This window comes from Dermacentor andersoni, chromosome 8 (genome assembly GCF_023375885.2).
Source record: "Dermacentor andersoni chromosome 8, qqDerAnde1_hic_scaffold, whole genome shotgun sequence".
Lineage (NCBI taxonomy): Eukaryota > Metazoa > Arthropoda > Arachnida > Ixodida > Ixodidae > Dermacentor > Dermacentor andersoni.
Window position 1 is genome coordinate 34378752 of NC_092821.1, and position 19766 is coordinate 34398517.

At 45.0% G+C, this 19766-nt stretch overlaps 2 long non-coding RNA genes across 2 annotated transcripts; both read left to right on the forward strand.

Annotated features, from left to right (window-relative positions):
- Positions 1-1079: 1079 nt before the first annotated feature.
- On the forward strand, positions 1080-5778 carry LOC140220012 (uncharacterized). Its single transcript, XR_011896260.1, has 2 exons — positions 1080-1267; positions 5647-5778. It is a non-coding gene; the product is annotated as an uncharacterized lncRNA (long non-coding RNA).
- Positions 5779-7957: 2179 nt separating this feature from the next.
- Positions 7958-11310, forward strand: LOC129383478 (uncharacterized). Its single transcript, XR_008611375.2, has 2 exons — positions 7958-8124; positions 11144-11310. It is a non-coding gene; the product is annotated as an uncharacterized lncRNA (long non-coding RNA).
- Positions 11311-19766: the final 8456 nt, after the last annotated feature.

The window sequence follows — 19766 nt, forward strand, 5'->3', positions numbered from 1 at the left end:
TCTTTAGAAACTTGAAGCCACCGTAATGTTCGACGACAGAACGATTACCACTCATTTTAACTCTTAAAAGTTGTCCGTGAATGCGTCGTGAGTTCAAAAAGTGAATTACGCACACAGCTTCACTGCGTACGTATCTTAAGCACCACCATTACGCTGCCGCCTTACCACGCAGGAAACCTAGCTTTACAGTTTGAAAATAGTTCCGTGACGCGATTTAAGGCCTGCAGTACAGCACGTTTTAAAGCACTGGGATCATTTTTGCAAGCTTTCTACTGAGCTAGACATCCAACGACATTAAAAATAAGAAATGCTCACGTACCTTTCCTTGAAACAGAATCGATCAACCTATAGCACATATCGGCGGAGGAGGCTTACTCGTGAATACTTTTACTATACTTTTACCAGATCATCTTCCTTTCACTACGGCACACAGCAGTAAATCCTAATGTCATCTACGACATTAGGCTGTCTGTAATCAACCAAAAAAGCTAGATTATCCTATGAATCTTTTTTAACAATTTTTCCAGTCTCTTAAGGAGGCTAGGAAAGGGAAATTTATGCCGTCGATCTAGCATTGCAGCGGCTACCTATGCTCGTTGTTTACATTTCTTGCACCGCTCATCCTCTTCTAGTTTCACTATTCAAACGCAAAGCATTCGCAAATATGTATTTTTGGTATATTTGTGAATTTATTCATTTACCGCCAATACAAGCGCTTTGTGCCTGCCGAAATGGCAAGATAAGCGCTGAACAGATCGCAGAAGCAGCCGACAGCGAACAGGTTATAACTAGCGCCACTCTGCTCGTACGTTCTTTCCCTAGCGGCAAAAGGGGCGAACTAGACCAGGCGTGCTGGAGGAGGGAGATCTGTGCAGGTCTGTAGTTCAGTAGGTCGTGGTTTGAACAACATCCGTTAGTTGACGCGAGCATCAGAAAAAAAGAATGTGAAATAAACTTCCGGACAACGTTTTATTTTTTTTTATTTCTTCCCACTAAAGTGAAAAAGTTTTGCGTGTAAATGAACCTATACTTTGTAACTTTTGTTGCGTTGCCTAGCAACAAGCTAGCGGCACGCCAGACTCGCGTGCATACGTCATGCGCCAGACAAGCCGCAGGAGTGAGCGAGGACGGTCGTACGTGCGAACCTCGCGTGCTCGGCGACCCGTCTGTTTTGGATATAGCCCATTTTTTGGGGGCTCCCGGCCTTCTCTATGCTTCTCTTGCGTATCGTCTGCATTTCGACACTGCACTACTGGGCTACGGCAAGGTGAGAAATTGTGTTTGACAGTGTGCGGCACATTTTAAGCACATTTAGGCTTAGTTCGAGTGGCGCAGTTAGCGAAAAACAGCTCCGCCGTCCTAGCGCTGTTAATTTGAGTTAATGCCTCGTCCTGGGAGATGTTTGCGACGCTTTATATGAGCCCCAACATTACTGTAACTTATTTCGGTAGTTTTTGGGCACGCTTGCCGCGCCCGGCTTATTGACTCAGTAAGCGAAAACCGGCTCGGCCGTGTGACGCATTTGCGCGTGTACAGGCGCCGACAAAAGTGGTATACTCCATGCAGCGGGAGCCGGAGCAGCCACAGAACACCTATACAAACTTAGAGAAGGGAAACTGTACCTTCCACAGTGCAACGGAAATAAGCGTAGCGGTGGCGTCGTGAACTAAAGTATGCGACCACAGATGGCGCTGCACAACAGAAAACGGATACAATAGGTACGAGGTCCTCCGAGGTATGTGGAAAGGGGTAATGGTTCCAGGACTTACTTTTGGAAATGCGGTTGTTTGCTTTAAATCAGGGGTACAATCAGGACTCGACGGGAACCAAAGGTCAGTGGGTCGCCTCGCATTGGGCGCTCACGGGAAGACTACAAATGAAGCTGTGCAAGGGGATATGGGCTGGACTAGTTTTGAAGTGAGGGAAGCCCGCAGTAAAATTGAGTACGAAGAACGGCTGAGGAATATGGAGGAAAGTAAATGGGCTGGGAGAGTGTTCAGGTATCTGTACAGGCAAAACATTGATTCACAGTGGAGGAAAAGAACTAGGAAGCTTACCAGCAAGTATGCGGCCTGTGGGGTGGGCAACACAGCAACAAAGAAGGTCAAGCGGAAAGTCAGAGAGGCTGAATTAATCTCATGGGTGGCGGCAATGAAAAAGAAACCTGCCATGAGTAACTACTTAAGGGGAAAAAACGAAATTAGGAAAGAAACCATTTATGATAACTCAAAGGGAAGCTCATTACTTTTCGAAGCGAGATCGGGATGCCTTAGAACACGCACCTATAAAGCGAGATATAAGAATGAAGAAGAAACATGTGCTTGCTGCGGTAAAGCTAGGGAAACGACGGAACATATTTTATTAGAATGTGAGGACGTCTACCCAGCGGTCGATTTAGGCACCACTGGCCTCCTTGAAGCCCTTGGGTTCAGCGGGAGCAGTGGTAAAGCAAACAGGTCCGCAATAGACATCAGTAAGAGGCGATTGGAGGATTGGTGGAAGAAAAGTAGGGAAACGACAAAAGACGGAGACGTACAAAAGCACAGTTCGCAATAGGGTATCAGAAAATTTGGACGTGGTAGTCATAGTGGTTTTTTTTTTTTTTTTTTTTCATTGGTGAACATAGGTAGGATATTAGGCAGCATAGTAGTAAGAGCTTGGTGGCGCAAGCCACCGCCCCGTTCCAAAGGGGACGCTCATAACATCCATCCATCCATCCATCGGAAACAGTATTGCCGCTTTACCAGGTGTTTTGTGGCTTTACTGGGTTACTGATTGCTGCGCCTCGATCGTGCTCCCGCCACTTTGGTTGCTGTGTGGCAAACGTAATGTAGGCGCTACGTTTGCCACACAGCAACCAAACTGGCGGGAGCACGATCGAGGCGCAGCAGCCAGCAGCCCAGTAAAGCCTCAGAACACCTGGTAAAGAGGCAATACTGTTTACGTTTCCTAGTGTTCCTGTATATGCTCCCGCAGGGAGCAGAGTTGCGCATACCTTTTCCGGCGCCGCTCGCACCGCTATTGGCCGAGCGCGAAAAATGACGTCAAATGATCCGCGCCGCTGCGAAGCCAACTTTACGGGCGCATCGCCGACTCATGCGAACTCGTCGTTTCCGTCAGTACCATCGCCATTGCAATCAGTGGGCAGCTAGAAGCTCTTGCATCTTGAATCTTTTTCTATTTGCAGATTTGCTGCTACTAAATAGTAAGCACTACTAAATAGTAAGTACTACTAAATAGTAATAGTAAATAAAAGTAAGCTTTGCTTAAAATGTGCACATGTCAACATTTGAAATGCGCTTAAATCTGTCTGCTCCGCATGTATCGAAAACGTGCAGCTGTTGTGAACGATGGTTAGTGATAAATGGCGCTCTGTTAACGGTCACTGACATAACTGCAGGCACGATAGCTCTCTTGGCGACGGTCATGAATCGGTTGGTTTCGGCAGCCAAAATCCGCTAAGTGTCCACCTTTCGTGTGTGAAGTTTTAAACACTCTTTAAAACATTTCTTGCTTTCTGACCATGATCAGACAACTTCATATGCATGATGAAAATCATTGCACCGCTTTTTGTGGCAACGTACTGCGTGTTTGCGAGCGAACTTTGGAGCTGTTCGAGCCACGGGAGTATATTATTTTGGGTAATCGTAGGCGGTCCCACCCCATATTTGTACGTTCGTGTGTTTGTATATGCGTGTTTACATAGGTACATACCACGTTGCTCCGTGGTACATACAAAGTTTCGGTTGGTTGGAAGCCCACCCCCTCCGCCTGCACGAATGACTCGTTCGAGCGTAGCCTGTATTAACAAGTGCCCTTTGCTAAGCGCCTGCGAACAATTGGCGCTTGTAGCTCGCGACCACCAGAGAAAAAGGTGGAACACCGCGCGGCATTTGGCTCCTGCGCGCGCGAGGAGTGGCTTCGCTGCAGGTCTGGATCACTGCGGCGGAGCTATGCGCAACTCTGCTCCCTGCGGGAGCATATACAGGAACACTAACGTTTCCTGTTGTACAGCGCCATCAGTGGTCGCACACTTTAGTTCACGACGCCACCACTACGCTTATTTCCGTTGCACTGTGGAAGGCACAGTTTCACTTCTTTAAAGGGACACTAAAGTGAAAAATGATTTCTTCTGCATCAGTAAATTACCGTTCTACAACACCAAAAACACCACTCTTACAACGATAAGACGTTTGGTAAGCCAGAAAAAGCGCAAGAACGAAATAAGAGTGGCGACGCCTACTTGAGTTCCCGCACCTGCATGGGGGCTGTGACGTCATGGATTTTGATGGTATCTTCTAGGGCCTACTATTTATATATAGCGGTACAGATTGACTACACTGTGTTCTAAAGGAACCAAATATTAAACATGGCAAGTTTCGGGAACCTTTATTCAGCCAACGCTGCCCAAATGCGAAACATACATACATACGTCACGCTGACGTACCGGCGCTGGGGTTTCGGCGCGAAATTCAAATACTGATACTTGGACCTTCATTTTCTCATCTAATAATCAAACAATTTTTTTTGAAATAACTGCCTGCAGGGTTTTCAAACAATGCTCCATTAGTCTAAACTGATTTATTGTTTCCCTTTAGTGTCCCTTTAAGTTTGTATAGGTGTTCTGTGGGTGCTCCGGCTCCCGCTGCATGGAGTATACCACTTTAGTCGGCGCCTGTACATGCGTGTACTACGTCGTAGCGCCTAAGACAGACAAGTTTTCGCGCATTCTGCGGCCCCAAACATTATTGTAACTAACGTCGTTATATTTGGGGTAGTTTAGAAGAACGGTTGTCGCGCCCGGCTTATTGACGCAGTTAGCGAAAACCAGCTCGGCTGTGTATCGCAGTTAGTTTCGCGTGTACTGAATCTTGCTGGTAGAAGTTCGTGATGCATTCTCTGACCCGAAAAAGTATTGTAATTTATTTGGTAACTTTTTGGGATATCTTGAGGCTTGCTCGCCGCGCCTGGGGTTGCGAAGCTGTTAGCAAAAAAAAAAAAAAAACAAACAAGCCGGCCATAGTGAGCTAGTTTTGCGTGTACTGAATTTTAGTAGGACAAGTTTGTGACGCATTTTATAGCCCTGCAACAACGTACATCTTATTTCGGTACTCACGCTTCTCGAGAACGCGACGAGCGATTGCCGAGAGTGATAACACGGGAGTGTTGCGTGCGCCGGCAGGACGCGTAAAAGATAACACAGAGGAGCTCAAGAACATGACGTTTATGTATTCTGAGCGACTGAAAACAGGCTTTGCACCCACGAGCCTGACTTGAGTGCGATTAGAAGGCATTCTGCGAGCGTGTGACATGGTCTGGCTGAGCCTGTGTTGTAGCCACCTTTGTGTACTTGGCGTACCATCGTGTCGACTGAGGCCAAGTTGTTTTGGAAACGCGCAGTCACCCGTGTATTTGTGCACTTAAAGTGCAGGAAATAATGCCCAGGAAAGGAGTGGTGCTTGAAAATCGGATGTTCAGATTTTATGGCATTGTTTGGGAGGAGTCTTTGCTGCGAAATGTACGTAAAAGTAAATTTATCTGTAATGCCGCTCATTCACCACTTACGCACGTTTCGCCTCTACACGCAATACTCCTGTTATGTCAATATACCGAAATGATACATGCTTGTAATTTACTTTCTTTCAGCTGATGGCATCCAGTGGAGCATCGTACGGCAACGACTGCTGCTTAACCTGGTACCACAACTTTGGATGAATGCAGAAGAAGCCCGGAACGAGCATTTATATAGAGCAAAATAAACATTTCATCATTTCAGAAGACGTCTTTCGTTTTCTTTATGAAATCGCACCTGACAGATTCGGCGCAGTCTTGTAAAGGTCAATCGCAATCATTTCTACTTGTTAATGAAACGATTCCACGCCAAGGCCACGCGAGGTTCAGCAGAAGCGAAAAAAAAAATGAATGCCGCGCCGAGCAGCGGAGCCGGCGCGGCGGGTACCAACTGGTGTTCAAAACGCGCGCGCCCAAAACCGAAACCGGAAGGAGTCAACAACAACCGCTTGGTGTGCTGCAGTCAATTCGGCCGTAAAACCCCTCAACACGGAGGAAGGAAACTAAGGAGAGGCCCTGACGTCACTCTTTGTGAAGCAAAAGTGAAGCCGGAATTTGGCGGTGCTCATGGCGATGCTCCGCCTTTTGGGCCACCCTCCTCTCTTGTTTACATCTTTCGCGAAACCACGCCGCGCTGCGCGTGGTATCGCGCGCGGAGCGCGCGCGCTCGCGCAACATCTGGCAGAGCACGGTGCAGGTAACTCAGCGCAACAAGACACGGTGACTAACGCAAACCCGCCCATTCAGCGCCTTTGCCACGGCCCGAAACCTACCAGAGCAACACGTGTGAGCGCTCAAAACCATAACAACGCCGCCATTGTGGCCCAAAAGGCGTGGCCATATAACAAAAAAAATAAAAAAGCAGCAAAAAAAATGAGGACCTAGTACGTCATTTCCGCCACACTTTTCTCCTAGCGCGCGGGGGGGGTAGGGCCTCTCCTTAGTTTCCTTCCTCCGTGCCCCTCAATTTTCCAAAAGTAGCGCCATTCTTAGATCTTTCCGCCACCCCGCTCACCCTGGCGCGTCCTCCTCCACGCCTCCTGTCGCCCCAGCCTCCTCCGCTCCGCCATTGGCCAATCTGTGTCACGTGGAAGCGGGCGCCGCGCTTTTGTATATTTTTTTTCTTTCCAGCGCGGAGCAGGCGCCGCGCTTTTGTATATTTTTTCTTTCCAGCGCGCGCGCCGACCTCCATTCTCCAAGTACGATCTCCAAGTACGGCAGGCGGACTGACGGAGTGCGTTAGCGTAATAGAATGTGCAGGGCCGAGAACTTAATTGCGATGCCATGCTGCTGCGCCTTCGGTTGCCGCAACAGACGCAGCGAGGGCAAAAAGCTTTTTGCTTTGCCGTCCGGCGGGCGCTACGCAAAAAGAAGTGTGGATTCGCAGGATCGGGCGGGCTGACTTCGAGGAAGTGGCAAAGAACGCACGGCTTAGTGAAGTAAGGGCCACGGCTACTCACAACCTCTTATTTTGAGACTAGTTCACGCCTTCCGCTTGGAAAAAGTGGGTGTTCATGCTCTGCGTGGTTTTTAGCGCGTCGTTTGACTTTCTTTTTTCGAATGTGCTCTCTTTGTTTCATGTAGTATCGTCTTGCGGTGAAATGCACGCATCTGCAGCTGGCCTGTCACATAAAAGCGACTTTATTCAGGGTGTGTTTTGAGCTCCACCAGAAGTTAGCACATTCTCGACGCTATTGCAAGGCTCACTATGACTTACGATGCAGTCTTTTAGCTTCGAATGTACGCCCGCATGTATTGATTTGGCTTGTGGTGATTAATGTTTTTAACGTTCCGAAGCGACTAAAGCTAGGATGGAGGTCGTAGTGGATGGCTTCGGATAACATTATCTAGCTTGCCTAGGGATGTTTAATGTGCACTTTGATCGTAGAGTCGTACGTGGGCCGGTAAGTTCCTCGTTGGCGTTTCATAATACCCGCGCGCTAGCGCTGCTTTAGAAGTTGGCGCCTCGGCGCGATTGTATTTCTTCAATAAATTTTATTTACTAGTGTAACAACTTGTCATTATTTCGTATTATTGACGGCGCCTCCAGGGCACCAAAGCGGCAACGGGAACACCAAAGCTAGAACCAGCGCTGGATGGGGCTCGCCGAAGCCTGTGCATGCCAAGGGGGTATAAGATCGCGGGCAGCCAATTTTGTATGCAAACACTCCCTGCGACGCCTGCATTAGTGTAATGTTACGTGCTCTTCAGAGGCCTCTGTTAGCCATTACATGTGCCCTCCTGGAGCAGTACTTGTAAAAAAAAAACAATATATCGTCACGATTACCAAAGCACCCCGCAATGAAAAAACGGCCCTGTTGCCAGGCATTGCTGACCGCACACAGCCGGAATCTCTCACGCGTGACCGAAAAAAAGTGGGCCGTGTCTGCTGTGCCCGGGGCACAGCAGACGAAAGGTGCCCGAAATGTCTACGTTCACCCATGACGTCACGTCCGCTATAACCCATGATGTCACATCCGCTCATTTCCATGGCGGCCGTCTTACGAAGCCGCTGCGCTGCGAAACGGTCCGTATTCCGTGCCCACTTAGAGCGTGAGTAATTCATCTTTCCACGCTATATGCGTGTAATAAAGGATTGGGGCTGTGAGCAGTTTGATGCGTTACCATTAGGTACCTTGTGCGCATATTTTGCCTCCTGGCCGCGTCAAATTGCAGCCGGCATGTGGAATGGGCCGTGGCATCTTATATGGAGCTGCTCATGTGAGTGGTATTGCCTCCGTCAGGATCGTCAGTGCGTGCACAGAACCATTCAGTAGTCTGGTTCAGGGGAGGATGCGCGAAAGAACGAGGACGTAAGAAAACACTGGCATGACGAGCTGTTCCGTCAGATCGCGTTACATCGCGCTTTCTTTTAAGACCATCTCGCTCGAGCGAGAGGATCTTAGAACAGCATTACTACAGCTTTTTTACAGCTTTGCTGCGGCTCATTTAATCATCACCTGCATTCTTGTAATAATACAAATGACATCGCTGCGCGGAAGAGCGTCTCTTGAAGTTTCCAAACAAGAGCCAATGCTGCCGTGCCTGCTGCATACACGCTTGCCTTTCCTAACGCAGTTAAGACGCGGCACTAGCTCTGCTACTGCGTGATACAGGGTCACTGTGATAAGAAAATTAAAAAGAACAAACGAAATTAAGGCAGAAAATGTCAAACGTTGCCAAGCGTGATAAACGGACCTGCCTCGCTAGATGAGTTGAAGAAGTCGGCGTCCTGAAGTCAGCTTCGCCGCAGTATACTAGTGTTACGCGCTGAAGCATGTCAGAACTGAAGAGTGACCGCTTTCACCGACATAAATAATATGTGTTCCTTAATGATGTACGCGTGCACCTGCCGTCTCCTGTTACATTACGCGCGCCGAGGCGCCTAATAAGTGTACTGGCCGACCTTCAGCGCTATTTCGGAGGTGGCTGTGATGCTTTGAACCGTTGGTTTGTCGACCTCGTAAGCCAGTTAATGTTTACACGGCCATTCTTTTTCTGGGCTGTTGATTTCTTCCATAATAGCTACGTAATTTCGTAGTTTCCTGTTCAACTGCTTTGGTCATATGCGAGTCAAGGTTGTTCTCTTTAGCCGAGCGCAGTTTTCGAAAGCGAAACGACGCTTTTGCATCAGCATATAGTGCCGTCGCCCATTTGCAACACAGTCAATCAATGTAATTTTGTATGTCACTGGGAAACCGCCGAACGCAGGGAACTCACTCGCATGCGGGGAACTGCATAACTAGCCACGGGATTACCGTTCCTCTTGGGAAGTTGCTTTGCATCAAAGGCCAGGTACCCTTGCTATGATTCACCGCAACGTATTTTGTATGTCTAACCGCTTAACATATTTGTATTGCGGTGAAGCTAACCTTACGGAACCGAATTTCGCAACGCTTTTTAGACTCCTGCATCTCTACCAGCCACTACCAAACGCTTGTCGGTATGTCTCTTGGCAAAGGTCCAGGTAAATCTCCCCTGTTGGGAGTTGGGGGGACTCACGTATATGAAAACTGCCAAGGAAAGCAGTTGCCCTGATGAAGGCACGCTCCCCTGTCGAAACATTTGCACCAGCCTGTTCGACCACCGTTGTCACCGCAACATATTTGTGTGCTGCGGTGAAGCATGTCGATATTGGGAAAGATGTACGTGAATCTGGAATGTATGGTTTCTGTCAGCGACTAACCTAATGTTCTACTCTCATGGCAGGATGCATGTCTTGAGAACTTTTGTTGGCTAAAGCCATACGTGCCAGGTCAGCTCTTGTCACAATAATACGCTTTACCGCAATACACAAGAGGCCCCGCTGCAGGACACGCCCGCCGTAGTTAGCCAAAACCTTATGTGATGGTTCACTGCAAAACACCTCCTGTATTGCGGTGAATCGTAATAAAGCACATTTTTCAGTTTATAATGTAAAGACCCTTGCCCTTCGCTTTTGTAATAATATCACTCACTTTAATGAGAACATGTATTCACTGCTAAAAACATCCACATTGAAATGGAGATATGAACACTGATGGCAGCCTGTGTGATGTTTTATCCCTTTACTTTTGTGTGTACCTGTCACGCTGCCATTATTAAATTTTCCTGTACTTCGTTAGGTGCTGACGTACATAACATTACATCACAAAGAGCCACTGTGTAATTAGTGTTCAAGGACCAGTGTGATGGCTTTACTCAAGAAAGGTTTGGGTTATGTTGTCGTGAAGGTTTTTTTTGACAGGTAGCTTTCTGAGAAGAAATCAGATGTCAGGAAATAGACCTCAATGGCACAGTAATCTTGGCTGCCTTTTGCTCAAACGTGCCCTAGACATAATTGAGTGATTTGCACTTGCAACTGGACAGCAGCTGTAGCTTGGGAGACCAGTGATATGGCATGTTTTATCAAACTAGGGGACACATAGCATTACCAGTCCAAATAGAGACCTGTTTAAATGTTTGTCACCTTTACCACCTAGATTTTCGACCGTGAATTCAGAAAAATCTGTAGCACATTTAGAACCTAGATTTTAAATGCTGTATAAGTTGGCTTCTTGTTCACTGCAGCTGTGCTCGGCTTCTGTCCAAACGGGAGAGCACTTCTTTACAGCTTATTAGGGAATATTCTTATTTACATACCTTCTTTTTATTTATCTCGCCTACAATCACAATCAAATGTTTATGCACTGTGCATGAATCTAACTTACAATGCCATGTTCAACAGCACAGTGCATGTAGCTTGTGTTGGTTCATTCAAGCTAAGCATTGCTACAGCCTTTAACTGTAGGTATCATGGTATGAGAGCAGAGAAATGGATATGCAAAGACAGTTGGGCACATTGAGACAACGTCTTTGTTGTGTGTGAAAAGGTGACAGATACACAATATGGGGAGAACGCATGCACTTTCATATTTTCTTGCGCACAAAAAAAGCCGGAGGAATAAGGTTTCTTCACTGTGCCATAGAAACTATATGTTTGCTCTCAAAGGTAATTCTGATTCATTGGATATGTTCCTGTGCTGTGTTTATTTTCTTGAGTGTGCTTTAGTTTTTGCACGTTAATGTTTCAAACTCGTTTTTATTTTCACAGACTGAACATCCCACGTCTTGGTTTGACTTCCTGGTACAGGATACTTGCACTTAGCATGGAGTGATGAAGCAGAGCAGTGTACTTTTATTAAATGTGCAGATTTTAGCAGTATAACAGCAGTTCATTAAAAAAACATGTGTGCTGAAAATAAAGTGTTCTTACCCACATTCCTCGTCTATTTATTTATTTATTAATACTGTCAACTCTCATAGAGGGTCATAACAGAGAGGACAATACAATTACATAAATCAAATATGGACAATGTCAATGCACGTAAAGTTGCTTAACACTTGTCAATTCACAGTTAATAAGATGTTCACTTGAATGCTGTTCAGCACACTTCTGACATTTATCAAAATGCGTACAATGAATATCAAGTCGCACATATCACTTGGCACTTCAAAACTAAATCGAAAACTCCCATAAATATGCCTCAGCAGCATTTTCAAAGTCGGTGACATCTTTTAGGCTAACAATAGCATTTGGCAATTGGTTCCACATTTCTATCGCATCCAGGAAAAATGAGTATCGATATGTATCACTGTTGGTATGGTCCGCCTTTATGACGTAGTCGTGGTTAGTTCGCGGGTATCTTTTGCCTGGAGCATGTAGATATTTGAGCTTATCAATCTTAAGTTGATCCTGCATTATTTGATAAAGCACCTTCAGCCTATATTTTTTCCTACGTACCTTAAGAAGATCGAAGTTGCAACGCTGTAACATAAGCGTGACCGATTCTTTCCTTCGGTATGTCGAACAAATAAAACGCGCCGCCAGACTCTTTCCAACTTCCTCTTAAGCGTCACTTGATGGGGACTCCAAACAACGCTGAATATTCTAGTATCATCCTAATGAAGGCCGTGTATGCAATAAGTTTTACATTACGCGATGCACGTTCCAGTTTTTTTTTCTAAGAAATTATAACTTTTCATAGGCAGTTATGCAGACGTTATCTATATGTTGGTTCCATGTCAATTTTGCTCATATTCCTGTATTCTCTTCAGCAAAACCACTTATATGGGGAACTGATCATGATAAGTGCTCATGAGCATTTTAAAGAACAGCCTTGAACCCTACTCATGCACTGGTAAAATGTATAGATGCAGTGAAATTGAAACAGAAGGCAAAATAGCAAACATGATGCAGTATTTGTCAGACAATTATGTCGGCAATTTTTGCATAAAACGATTTACTTAGAGCATACTAGCACTACAAAGCACCCATCTTTCTTGTTAGGCACACATTACTACAAGGTCTTTAAAGGTGGCCACAAGAGAGATGCTGGCTTTAATGAGGAACTATAGAGGTTAAAGGCAGCCATGGAAATGTATTAAGAAATTATGCAATGCATAGCATTTACTCAGTTCACAGAGCTTCCAAAGTTGCCATAAGGCCTTGATAGCTGTGGATGAGGGAACAGTTGTAACCCTATTTGGAGCATGAGAAATGAACATTAAGATCGAAACATAAGTAACAACTCGTAATGCAATTAAAAAATCTTGCTATACTTTTAAAAAGACAGTGAAATGAAATTAGTGACACAATTTCCTTGTCTTTTTACTTCATTTAGGTTCAATTTACTTATTTTAGTAACACAAAAAAGCAGAGTGGTGAAGCACATAAAAAAAATGCTAGTCTGTTTTTATATTCTGTTTTCTCTAAATTCAAAGTTCAGTAAGGTTAACTTAGAAAGCTACGGTGAAGCCATTGCTTCAGCCTGTATGATGCATAACAGCAGCAATCGCCAGCCTAAATGTGTGGGTTTACAGTGCCTTATTTGTATTGTATACCTTTTAAGTGCTGAGCTACTGGAAGATTGATTAAGGTGACCAACATGCTGAACCAGTAGTTTACTGAGTAAAATACATGGAGAAGGGTGGAAAGATAGGACAGAGAACAGGGGATGTATTCTGTGTCCACCTAGTGGAAATGTCCATTTCATCCGCTCCTGAAGTTCTGATTGGCTGGGCTGGGGTATGCATGAGAAGGAGACATGCTCCCCCAGCTACTTTGCACTTCAGCAGAAGAGGATATGGACATGTCCACTAGATGAATACTTACAAAGCTATTTAATAAAGTACTTCTGTAACCAACATGCCTGCTATGCCATCCTTGCTTTCAATGTCTGTCTTAGTAAAAGTGTGAAAGAGCCAGGTTTGTGCATGAAAAGTTTTCCTGAGGGTGTGTGCCTTGAAGCCCATAGTGGTAATCACAGGAAACGGGGGTGGATCCAGAGTAGCACCAAAGGGCAAGCCTTCATCGAAACAAATATGGAGGGAAGTGACTGCATGCTCAAACTTGTCAGCTCACAAGTTTGCCAAGACCAAGTGATATCAGAAGTTGATGAAGCCTACATAGTTAATGTATAACCGCTTAGACCAAAATTATTTAGATACTTTTTATGAGGACTACATATTTACTGGAAATCTCAAAATAATTATGTGAGTGCAGAATACCTTCCACTAGTTGTGACGTCCTTGAAAGAATGAAAATGTTTGAGTTGTACTTGTGTGGTGCATGAAGTTACTTTAAAAAACAACAACTCGGCAATGGAAACAAAATGCAAAGAGTAGTATTCGAAATAAATTGCCACCTCTTTAGGGCTAGATGAATTCAAATAATAATAATAAGCAAATGAAGATTGGGCATACAAGATAGATGTTTCGGCTCCCACTTGAAAGCCTTGTTCACAAAGATTGTGAACAAAGCTCCAGTTGAACCAGTTATTATTTTTCATTTTTATGGTTGGCATCTAATTTTAAACTACTTACCGTGCCTCTTTTGACCAAACCAGACAGGCTGCCCTCAAACTCTTCACTACTTCAATGCAAATAATTGCAGGTTGGCAAATACATTTTTCTAATAGGAATAGTAGGTAACGAATAGTTACATTTACAGTTACAGTTACAGCAGGCATATTTACCTTGGAATTAAGCACCATGCTTATGTTGTCTAGTAAAAGAAGGACAACTATCAAGGAAGATTAGGATTATTTTTAAGCAAAAGTAATTTTACCTCATATACTTGAAGGAGATGTAATGCTTCTGAAGAATCACGTCCAAACTGCACACACTAAAACATTAAGCTGGGATATTCAAAAAGACAAGTACATGTTTTGCTCGCCAAGTGACTTTTAGTGTGCTCAATTATGTAAAGTGTGCTATTATATGATTAATGTAATTTGCTAATGTAAAGAAAGAACAAGCCAGGATCTCTTGCTTCATATATATGCGCTGAATCAAGAAGGTAATTAAGGAAGAACAACACCAGAAATAAACACGAATGTTTGTGTGCTTTCTGGCATAAAATAATTATCATGTAAGCCACATAACATGCTTTCCAAAGCATCCCCTACCTTAACTTACAGCTGCATCATGCGAAGGCACTTTCTAAGAACACACATGCTTCATGATCATTCACTGTGTTAGTGACTCCCACTGAAGTAGACTGAGAACATATCTGGGCATTGCATTCAATAGCTGATGTAAAGTGAAAAGACTGCTGCTTGTAGGTATGAATGAACCAAGTGAATAAGAAATATAGGTTCTCAAACTTCTAGTAGTAAGTGTGGCAGCACTGAAGAAAAACATATTGCAACTAAAAATTGCAACACATGATGAAATAACTGAAATAGCTAGGGAGAGTTTAATAGACCAATAAACAGGAAACTGCAAATTCCCAACATTTCTGAATACTTTTCTTCACATGTACTCACCTCTAAGTATGACTTCCCTTAATGCTCGAACCTCTGCCTTAATTTCATAATTCCCCATTCTCACTGCTTCACTCATGCTGATTGACATCTAGCACAAAGGTTGGCGAAAGTAGCTGAGCATGTGCATGTGTTGTGAGGCAAGCTGCCCACATCTGGTAGCCGCATGCCAATTTCTCAGAGTAGATGAAAGGGAAGCCTTGAGGGTAAACCATAGAGAAGACGGATACCTTGGTTCAATGATAACTGAAAACACCAACATGGAAAATTTGGACAGCCCACAGAATCAGCAGAATTGGCATAGTTTGGAAAAACTGAAAAGATGCATTATGATATTTATGTTACACAGGTTCCAGTCAAGTTGAAGATTTTCACTGTCTAATAAACTTACAAGACAATACATGACCAGCAATACTGTATGGAACCTAAACAAGTTTAATAAAGTCACCTAGAAGTCAGGATGGAGAAGTGACTGAATTGAGGATGCTAAAATGGATGAGGTGGAGGCAGATTGTGAAGACAGGTCTTAAAAAATTAACATTCAACACACACTTAAGTTGGCAAAGATTGGACTCAATGTTCAAGAAGAAATTGACTAAGATAATTTATTGGTATACGTACATGAGAGAGCAGCAACAATACAGCAGAGATAACTGTCATGCAAGAGGAAAGGACGTCAGTCTAAAAATTAACATTTGATCAGAAGAATGGTTATGCATGGGCTTAGGCTGATGTACAATTCTGTATGGTATGCATGATGTCAGAGCTGCATAGCATAAGTAACTGTGGCCTCAGATGCCTCGTTTATGAAATGATGTGGGCCAAGAGTGGAACAAGGATAGCATCAAAAGGGGGCCTCCTCCAAAAGGAGAACCGTAGGGAAACGGGGTGAGAGAGGTTTCCTACGCAACAGATACAGTCATATGAGTCATAGTCATAGAAACCATGACCCAAGGAGCTGCACAACAAGGTATATAAATTCAAATCTCTATACAGTTAAACCTCAGTATAACGAAATTCTCGATATAACGAAGAATTTAACTTTTCATAACCTCTTCTCCATAGAACACCATGTATTTAGAGCCTCAATATAAAGAAGTGTGTTTGTGTGCAATTTCAATATAACGAAATTTCGCTTCTGCCGCAGAGGAGTGCCAATTGAGACAAGCAATGGTAACTTCCGCGGACGCAGATAGTCAAATGACTGAATTACAAGCGGCTCCTTGCAAACGCACCTCTCAAACTGCGTGCAGCGCGACAAGAACAACAGCTTGGAGCCGCATCATGTTCCGTATAAATTAAGTCCAAGTGCGATCAGATCCTATCGCGCCCCCGCACTTGTGCTTTAGGTGTGAGTGAAAGTGTGCGAGGGTGAGACAAGAAAGATGGTGGCTTCATAAGTGCGGCCTTTCCACGCGAGCAATGGCAAAGTGGGGAAGGAAAGCGAGCTCGCGGTAACGCGATCAAGCGCGCGCGAGCGGGCGGAGTGGGGATGACTGGCCGAGACGCGGCTGAGCGCGGCTGTAAGCGCGGCTGAGCGCATACGCAGCCGCGCACCCTGCTTTAGAGGTAATCTGCTGCGTGTGGAAAGAGCGGGCATGTCAAGACGGCGTGGCACCATGTAAGCTGTTTTCCCGCACGTTTAATATTGAAGGTTGCGCAATCTCGAGTTTTGATGACCCGTTGGAACGAGAAGCAGACGAAGCATTCGCTCCCAGCTGCCGGCGCTTTTCATGATAGCGTCGTCGCAGTGCGACCGGGCGACGCTTTGGGGGCGGAGTGCACGCGAAAGCATGGCGTCACTCAATTCGTACCGCTGATGTAAAGATATCAACGTGGCATGAAACCGTATCATTCATCGCTGACTCCTATATTCGTCAAAATAAAATGTTTTCTCATTCAAACTTGCTTTTTTTTATTGCCCAATAATTCGGAAAATTGCATGGCCCCTTTCCGTGCAACAAAAACGATCGGCGACTGTACTGACATTTGCATAACAGATCGAATTTCAATACAAGGAAATTTCTATATAACGAAGCGAATTGCCGATTTTACCTACTTTGTTATATCAAGGTTTAAGTGTATAAAGAAATTTCCTGTTCGATCTCTACACGGGGGTGGCAATGTGGGCTTGTTCGTTGATCATCATGGAACGGCATGTAGTGTAGCGCAACAAAAACAAGAACACAAGAAGAAATGAAACACAGACACAAGCGCCTAATTATGTCTGTGTTTTCCTTTTTCTTGTGTCCTTGTTTTCGTTGCATTACACTACTTTCACTGTCACATTCATGAGCTCTGAAAACCTAGAATCAACTAATATCTTGCCTGATTTGTCATAATTAAAAAGAAAAATGTGGGTATAGTAGGTCTAATTGAGTTCTGGAGATTTTAGTATCACTGACATATAGCTTTTAAGAATGTTTAATCGTTTCTTCCGTTAAGGCAGAGTACATGCTCAACTGCTACAATAAGTGTGAACGTAGGCAAAAACGACATTTTTGGCCCTTGCATCAATTTTATGGCATGTTGCGTGATCTAATCAAGTGGTTTCAATTTGACGAAGTTCTCGATTTAACATAATAAAACCTCACATCCCAATAACATTTATTAACTAGACTTACTGTACTTTATAACCAAAGTACTGTATAACCATAAGCAGCTACAGCCGCCATGAGTGGCGAGCAGAATTGAAATGAAATTGCTTTAGTCGAAACACGCCGAGCGCTGCTGCTAAAGTATGTGCCACATGCATTGGGCAACTGCGGGAACCGCGGTACCACACGCAGTTATTCAAAGCAGCTCATAAAGGTGCCGTGGACTCAAATTGGTTAGTAAATGCATTCGGAACCAGTCTTTCGATTACTCAATTAATATATCAGCCACACACTCGCATAGCACGGCCACGTGGCAAACGCGGCCATGCGGACGCTTCACTATGCGCGGATCGGCTGGTTGCAATATTGAGGCACTCTATGGGTGCATGTTTAAAGCACAGTGTTTTTTGCCTATCGCATCATTGTTGCGGGTGCTCCATGGCGGAGTGTATTGCATGGTACAGAATTGGCCCCAGTACCAAAAGTACACAGGTAGGGCGGTCCGTGCAGATGAAGCGTGAACGCGAGCTCAACATAACCACATCGTCATTATTCTGTAGCGATTATTTATGCGAAAGCGTCAAATGGCCCATTGAGTAAAAAAGCCGGCGTCTGTCATCTCAGCGAAACAGCGCCTCAAATCCCATTGGCTGCGACCACGTCACGAGCGCGCCTCGACGAAACAGAGCGGGTGAAAGGGTACACCTGCTGTCGCTATAGTGCACCAGGTGTTGCGTGAGGGGAAAGGGCATCGCCGCGATGCCACGTCATCCTTGCTCTCGCAAGCCGCCGCCCGGTCCGTATCTCCCCCCTCCACTGGGCTTAGCTGCTGTGCGTGCCTGCCGGCCTTGGTGGCCACTGCTGTTTCCTGGTCTCTGGTCATGCAGCACGTCGGTGGCATGCGGTGTTGGCACCGCAGGCTGCTGCTGCTTGCTATCTCGGGCCCAATGTAGCTCTAGGGTGCATCACTTGCAGCGTAAAACTCGGACTGCTCAGTGGCGTTCAATTGGGCATTAATGCTTTCGCAATCACAACTCAGATAAGACATGCTTAGCTGTCCTCATATGTTTTTCTTTAGTTGCCAAGTGGACGCATCATTGTTCACCATTCACAGTCTTCAATCTGTCGTCATCATTGCATTGTCATTTCAAATTAGTTGTAATATCACGCCGTTGGATGCTGCCGCCTTCACGCTGTGTAGTAGATACGCAGTCATTGCCATGCATGCACTCATCATCCCAAAGTCGTTATGCCTCAATCGTGATGACTCTAGAATTGTCATCCCATCGTCGATCATGCCATCGTTGTCACCGCATCAGCATCATACTGTTGTCGGCATTCTACAGATGCATTACACAGATTAGCATTACCTTTTCAGCTTCTAGAACAGAATGCACGTGGTGATCTGCCGCAGTAATATTATGAGAGACACTTGGGCGGAACAATTGCTGGCCTCAATCGCCAAGCCTCCCTAACATCATTTATTTCAATCTCCATAATAATCCTAAATTGTGTCACAAAACTTCTACAACAAATGTCAACATGGTTGCCATAAGACCTTGTCTCGCATGAAAAACATAACTATATTGTCATGTTCACTAACTTGATCTCCTCCATTGAACTTAGTTCTTGCGTTGAATGGATACTTTTAGCGTTTTAAATTCTGCTACTTTGTGCCACTGCCTCCTTCTCCTGAATAAGCTAACTTAATATTGATCCACATGCAATTACTAAAATTCACTGAATGCTTTCTTCATGACTAAACACAATTTGTATGTTAACAACTCCAATTCACAAATCTGTCTTTTGTCACTTCTGGCATGCCACAATGCTGAGTGCTTAGGCCCTTGATTTTTCTCATTTTAGATCTCGCAAAGAACTTAACGTAGAAAACTAATTTTTCTGTTGATGACTGTGTGTTTTGTCGTGAAACAACCAAACTCTGGCAGGTCCGTTTCTGTTCAAACAGACTAAACAAATGGCCCACTGAGTAAAAAAGCTAGCGTCTGTCGTCTCAGCGAAATGGAACCTCAAATCCCATTGGTTGTGACCACATTGCGAGCGTGCCTCTACGGAGCAGAGCGGGTGAAAGGGTACATCTGCCATCACTCTAGTGCGCCAGGTGTTGCATGAGGGGAGAGGGCGCCACCGCAATGCCACGTCATCCTTGCTCTCGCAAGCCGGCGCCCAGTCCATATCCCCCCCCCCCCACTGGCCACTGGGCTTAGCTGCTGCACGTGCCCAGTGGGGCATGCCTCCACTAATGTCTCTTCGGAGTGCCATCACTAGTTTAAAACCTAATATCAGTACCCTA